Below are 6,310 nucleotides of genomic sequence, written 5' to 3'. Positions count from 1 at the left end.
TCGGATTTCCATATGTTTGGCCCAATGAAGGACGCAATCCGTGGGACGCACTACGCGGATGATGAAGAAGTTATTGATGCAGTACGACGTTGGCTCCGACATCGACCAGTGGAATGGTACCGTGCAGGCATACAGGCCCTCATTTCAAGGTGGCGTAAGGCTGTAGCATTGAATGGAGATTACGTTGAAAAATAGTGTTGTGTAGCTAAAAGATTGGGGAATAACCTGGTGTATTTCAATGCTGAATAAAACAACCCCTGTTTCAGAAAAAAAATGTGTTGCATTACTTATTGAACTGCCCTCGTACAACCCGAGCCGGGACCGCGTTGTTGTCAGAACGTCAAGCGAAGAGCAGGGGGTGAGTGATCCTGTAAGGACGGGGCACTAATGAAACATCGTTCAATTAACAATCATTTATTGGCGCGAGTTTTACAATTACTCCGTCACTTGTTGTAGCTGGGATTCACAGTCATAGCAAACTTTTTGAAGGACATCACCTTTACGCCAGTGACTGTTATAAGTTTTTATTGCACACTATTGCAATTTCGGCCTTAGGCCATTATCAGTTGCTGGTATTACGGCTTTAAGCCACGTCAACGTAATGTAAGCTGACACATTTGCATGTCGTTGTCAATCCTGTTAAATATATTCGTGTCGTTACACAGTGCGAGCACACGTATTCAAACATCGTAATGCATGTGTGATTAGTGATGGGTTAACGAACATGTGCATTTACAGGGGTTATGTTGTTTTACGATGTTTGAATACGTGTGGTCGCACTGTGCAACAACGACACGAATGTATTTAACAGGATTGACAACGTCATACAAATGTGTCAGCTTACATTACGTTGGCATTGCATAAAGCCGTAGTATCAGCAGTTGATAATGGCCCAAGGCCGAAATTGCAATAGTTTGCAATAAAAACTTATAACGGTCGCTGGCGTAAAGATGATGTCCTTCAATTACTCCGTCGTCTTCCTGGTGCTGCCTAGCAGCGACCGTGCGAGTCCGCGCTGCTTGAAAGCGCAAGGTGGGACGTCAGCGCCCGGAGAGTATAGGTCATACGTTGCCTGTGGTGAGTGCTGCGGCCCCGTCACAGGAGATACAGTGACCATTTGTGGCTTAGCTGGCGCCACACTCCTGTAGGCTTCTAACTTCAAAAAATAGAGCTGCTACCAACAATGTGCCAAAGCTTCCCTGCTCAAACACAAGAGCTGACCACGTCTTTTTGCCAACAGAAGTTCCCTACAGTCGAAAAGGCGATTCTCACTGTACCCGTACACCTCCGCGAGGGAGAAGAACGAGCGTTCAAAGCTTGAGTAGTTTTTAACAGCTAAAGCTATTTTGAGTAAATTAACACCTCTCAAAATGAAGGCAGCGGAAATCTGTTTCCAGAATTTGCTTCCTCCGTGTGTTAGGAATCATCATGAAGTTCCTTTTCTCTCGGAAATTTCCTTAATGGCTTATATCGTGATTGTAATTTCAAGAAGATCGAAGTAAAATTGACAGGAAATTATTGATGCAGTGGTGGGCTGTTCATTCCCAAAAGGTCCTGATTGTTTATTGATTCCTACTCTACTCTTGCTTTGTTTGTAAACTTGTGCAACAATCCAAGCTGCCATTTTTTTTCACGTGGCGGTCCTGGGAAGGTTCATTGCGTTACAGTTTTCCCGAATCCAAAAATAACGCCAATCTCCCAGTTGGGATGACGGTTTTCTGGAAGTTCCTACAAATAGTAAGGCAAATCCTGGAGCATAATTATTCCCCATTGGCATATCTTGTATCTCACAGGGTTCACTGTGGTTCTGTTGAAGAGAACGGAGATCTGCAATACATTGCATCCCAACTAGCTCGTCCTATCTTAATTAGGACAGTGGAAGGGGAAGTATGACTATCTTTTGTGTCTTTATCTTAACTTTCTTGTGAACTGATATAAAATCTTTCGCTACTTTCATAAACTGAGAAATCAAAGTCTCTCCCACCATAAAACACAAGCATCAAATATTCCTAATGGAAATGACATGAAGTTCAAACTATCACACGCGGCAGGTACCAAAGAGCTTCACCAATATACTAGGAATTTAAGATGGCTAACGTCATCTGTTTTAGCTACCTTAAAACTTGTTATATTAGTCATATCGGTACCTGTAGGACCCGTTTGTGTGGTGGTTCTAAATCCTGGTACTTTCCATTAGAGAAATTTGTTATTTGTGATTCCTTGTCGGAATGTCTTTGATTCTATCTGCACACACGAATTTCAGTCATTGCATCGCTACAGAAGTATACTGATTTACAGTGCCTGGCAAAAATGTGAAGCACTCGGAAGACTTGGTTGGGCATCAATGTAACTTCGTATAAGTACGCATCATCGGCGGGAATGTAAATAATTAGAGTTGCTTTTCTCCGCGACAGGTAGAACGACCACCAGAACACATTAGTGTTGTCAGTATTTAGTGTTGTTACCTGGCTCTCTAGTATATTCGTTTATGAGGAATGTGAACAGCATTAGATGCTGAGTGATCACTGTGAAGGGCACGGAGGTGCAACGTATTCGTTTGAGAAAGAGTCATCAGCGCCTGACAGAGTTTGAAAGGGGCCTTATGGTTGGTGTCCACTCGGACGGCTGGTCGCATTGTGTAATATCAAGACCTGTGGGCATTCGGATGTGACAGTCTGGCCATCACAAAGGCGAATCGCTATATTTTGCACCAAGCATATCGTAATCCATTCACATCTACGCCTGCCACGCGAGAACGAGTAATGGACTGCCTGCAACGTTCTGTGTCCTTCAGCACCATTAGTCGTAGCCGGACTAGGAAATTACCCACCCATACGTAGGCTACCGCTAGCACCGAAACACACAAGGCTGCGTTTGGAGAGGTGCCGTGACGGGGAAGCATGGACTACTGGTGAATGGCGTCCCACTGTGTTTAGCGATAAAACTTGGTTCTGCACTGTCTTCGATGACCATCGTCGACGAGTACGGCGGTGGCTAGAGGAGATGTACCTTTCTTCCAGTGTACAATGAAAGGCACAGTGGTGATACTCGTGGCGTCAGCTTGTGGGGAGACATTGAGTATGACTTCAGGTTACAACTCATAGAGACTGACGGAATTCTGATGGCAGAGTGGTATGTCACGGACACAGTCCATCCTCGTGTGCTAACTTTCATGCGACAGTATTGTGATGCCATTTTTCAACTAGACAATGCTCTTCCACAAATTGCACATATCTCTATAAACTATATGCGTCATGTTAAGGTACTACTGTGGCCAGCAAGACCCCCAGATCTGTTCACGACAGAAAATACTTGGGACCATCTCACATGTTAAATCCATCCTAGTTGCTTATTCGACGCATGCTGCCACGCGATGGTACAGTGTGTGATCCAAAGTATCCGGACACCTGGCTGAAAAAGACTTACACGTTCGTGGCGCCCTCCATCGGTAATGCTGGAATTCAGTATGGTGTTGGCCCACCCTTAGCCTTGATGACAGCTTCCACTCTCGCAGGCATATGTTCAATCAGGTGCTGGATGGTTTCTTGGGGAATGGCAGCCCATTCTTCACGGCGAGGAGAGGTATCGATGTCGGTCGGTGAGGCCTGGCACGAAGTCGGCGTTCCAAAACATCCCAAAGCTGTTCTATAGGATTCAGGTCAGGACTCTGTGCAGGCCAGTCCATTACAGGGCATTCGCCATACCCACACCCTGCCATCGGATCGCCAAATTGTGTACCGTTATTCGTCACTCCACACAACGTTTTTCCATTGTGCAATCGCCCAATGTTTACGCCCCTTACACCAAGAGAGGCTTCGTTGGGTATTTACCGGCGTGATGTGCGGCTTATGAGCAGCCGCTCGACCATGAAATCCAAGTTTTCTCACCTCCCGCCTAGCTGTCATATACCCACAGTGGATCCTGATGCAGTTTGGAATTCCTGTATGATGGTCTGGATAGATGTCTGCCTATTATACATCAAGACCCTCTTCAACTGTCGGCGGTATCTGTCAGTGAGTAGACGAGGTCAGCCTGTACGCTTTTGTGCTGTACGTGTCCATTCACGTTTCCACTTCAGTATCACATTTGAAACAGAGGACCTAGGGATGTTTAGGAGTGTTGAAGTCTCGCGAAGAGACGTATGACACCAGTGACACCCAATCACCTGACCACCATCGAAGTATGCAAGTTCCGCGGAGCGCCCCATTCTGCTCTCTCACGATGTCTAATGACTACTGAGGTCGCTGATATGGAGTACCTGGCAGTAGGTGGCAGCACAATTGGCCTAATATGAAAAACGTGTGTTTTTGAGGGTTTCCGGACACTTTTGATTATATAGTGTAGGTCCGCAACTGTTCAGTACTGAGGAAATTTGATAATTTTTTATTTCGTCCGACTCAGCTGCATTGGTATATCCTGCTCTAGTGGTCACTGATTTCGGGTTGGCACGCCTATTCTCAAACCATACACCTTTGCTATTAACTGTAACTATTCACAAAAATGGTACCAAAAGGCACTAACAGCCTCGTACAGTAAAGTATATTGTGGGCAAGAAGTACCCTCATTAATCTTATCCTACGTGTCTGTTACAACTGTGTTGATTGTGCCACTAAGCTGCAACAGATACATAGGCTAGGATCAATGAAGGTACTTGTTGCCCACAGCATACTTTACTGTAACCTAGCGGAGTGGTTGCGTGGTTTGAGGCGCCATGTCACGGACTGCGCTGCCCCTCTGTCCGAGGTTCGAGTCCTCCCTCGGGCATGGGGTTCTTAGGATAAGTTGGTTTAAGTAGTTTGTACGTCTAGGGACCTATGACCTTAGCAGTTTGGTCCCTTAGGAATTCATCCACATTTGAACATTTTGAACTTAACTGTACAGAAGCTGTTCGTGCCTTTTGGCACCATTTTGTATGAATAATTATGTTTAATAGCAAGGTGTGTGGTTCGAGAATGGGCCTGTCAGCCCGAACCTGGTAAACCACTGCAGCAATATTTATACTAACGCAACTGAGGCGGACGAAATAAAAAATATCCCATTTCCTCCACTCTAGTGCCATTATCCAGGATATCAAAGATCAGTAACGACAACTGTGGGCCAGCTTGACTCAGAAGAGGATACAACAGCTTCCCAAAATAATCACTGCATGCTTTCGGGGCAGAGAGGGTACAACGTCACGCTGATTAGTGGGCTCATACTGTCAAGTTGTTTGTAAGTTTGACTCGATACTGTAGTCACTGATTTAAGATCACATACACTCTCAACCCGTGAAATTTCATTTCGTTTCCTCCTCCCCTTCTGGGTGCCTCAAACTTTTTGTCAGGCACCGTATTTTTGCTGAAGTACAGATGCTGGTGGTCTACGTTTTAAGATTGATTTCAAGTGAAGTGACCAAGAAATATTTTTGACTTTTATATGGATGTGTTTTTATCTTTCCACTTTATACAGTGACAGCATTGTTGCTGTTGTGTTCGACTTTGTACACAGTGGTAACGAGAGTTGGGCTACAAAGTGGTGTGGTAACTATCGTCGTAGGAAAGCTGGACAGAAGCACAAATGATTAGCGGACAAGTTAACACAACAAACGAAGATTTACTTAACTTATACACTGAAGCGCCGAAGAAACTGGTATAGGCATGCATATTCAAATACAGAGATATGTAAACAAGCAGAATACAGCTCTGCGGTCGGCAATGCTTATATAAGACAAAAAGTGTCTGACGCAGTTGTTAGATCGGTTACTGCTGCTGCAACGGCAGGTTATCAAGATTTAAGTGAGTTTGAACGTGGTTTTATAGTCGGCGCACGAGCGATGGGACCCAGCGTCTCCGAGATAGTGATGAAGTGGAGATTTTCCCGTACGACCATTCCACGAGTGTACCTTGAATATCAGGAATCCGGTAAAACATCAAATCGCTGCGGCCAGAAAAAGATCCTGGAAGAACGGGACAAACGACGACTGAAGAGAATCGTTCAACATGACAGAAGTGCAACCCTTCCGCAATTTCCTGCAGATTTTCATGCTGGGCCATCAACAAGCGTCACCGTGCCAATCATTCAACGAAACATCATCGATATGGGCTCTCGGAACCGAAGGCCCACTCATGTACTCTTGAGGACCGCACTACACAAAGCCTTACTCCTCGCCTGGGCCCGTCAACATCGACGAAGGACTGTTGATGACTGGAAACATGCTGTCTGGTAGGACTAGTCTCGTTTCAGATTGTATCGAACAGATGGATGTGTAAGAGTATGGAGACAACCTCATGAATCCATGGGCCCTGCATGTCAGCAGGGGTTCAACCGGGTG

The sequence above is a fragment of the Schistocerca nitens genome, chromosome 1, assembly GCF_023898315.1.
Source record: "Schistocerca nitens isolate TAMUIC-IGC-003100 chromosome 1, iqSchNite1.1, whole genome shotgun sequence".
Taxonomy (NCBI): domain Eukaryota; kingdom Metazoa; phylum Arthropoda; class Insecta; order Orthoptera; family Acrididae; genus Schistocerca; species Schistocerca nitens.
Note: the sequence above shows the minus strand (reverse complement) of the source record.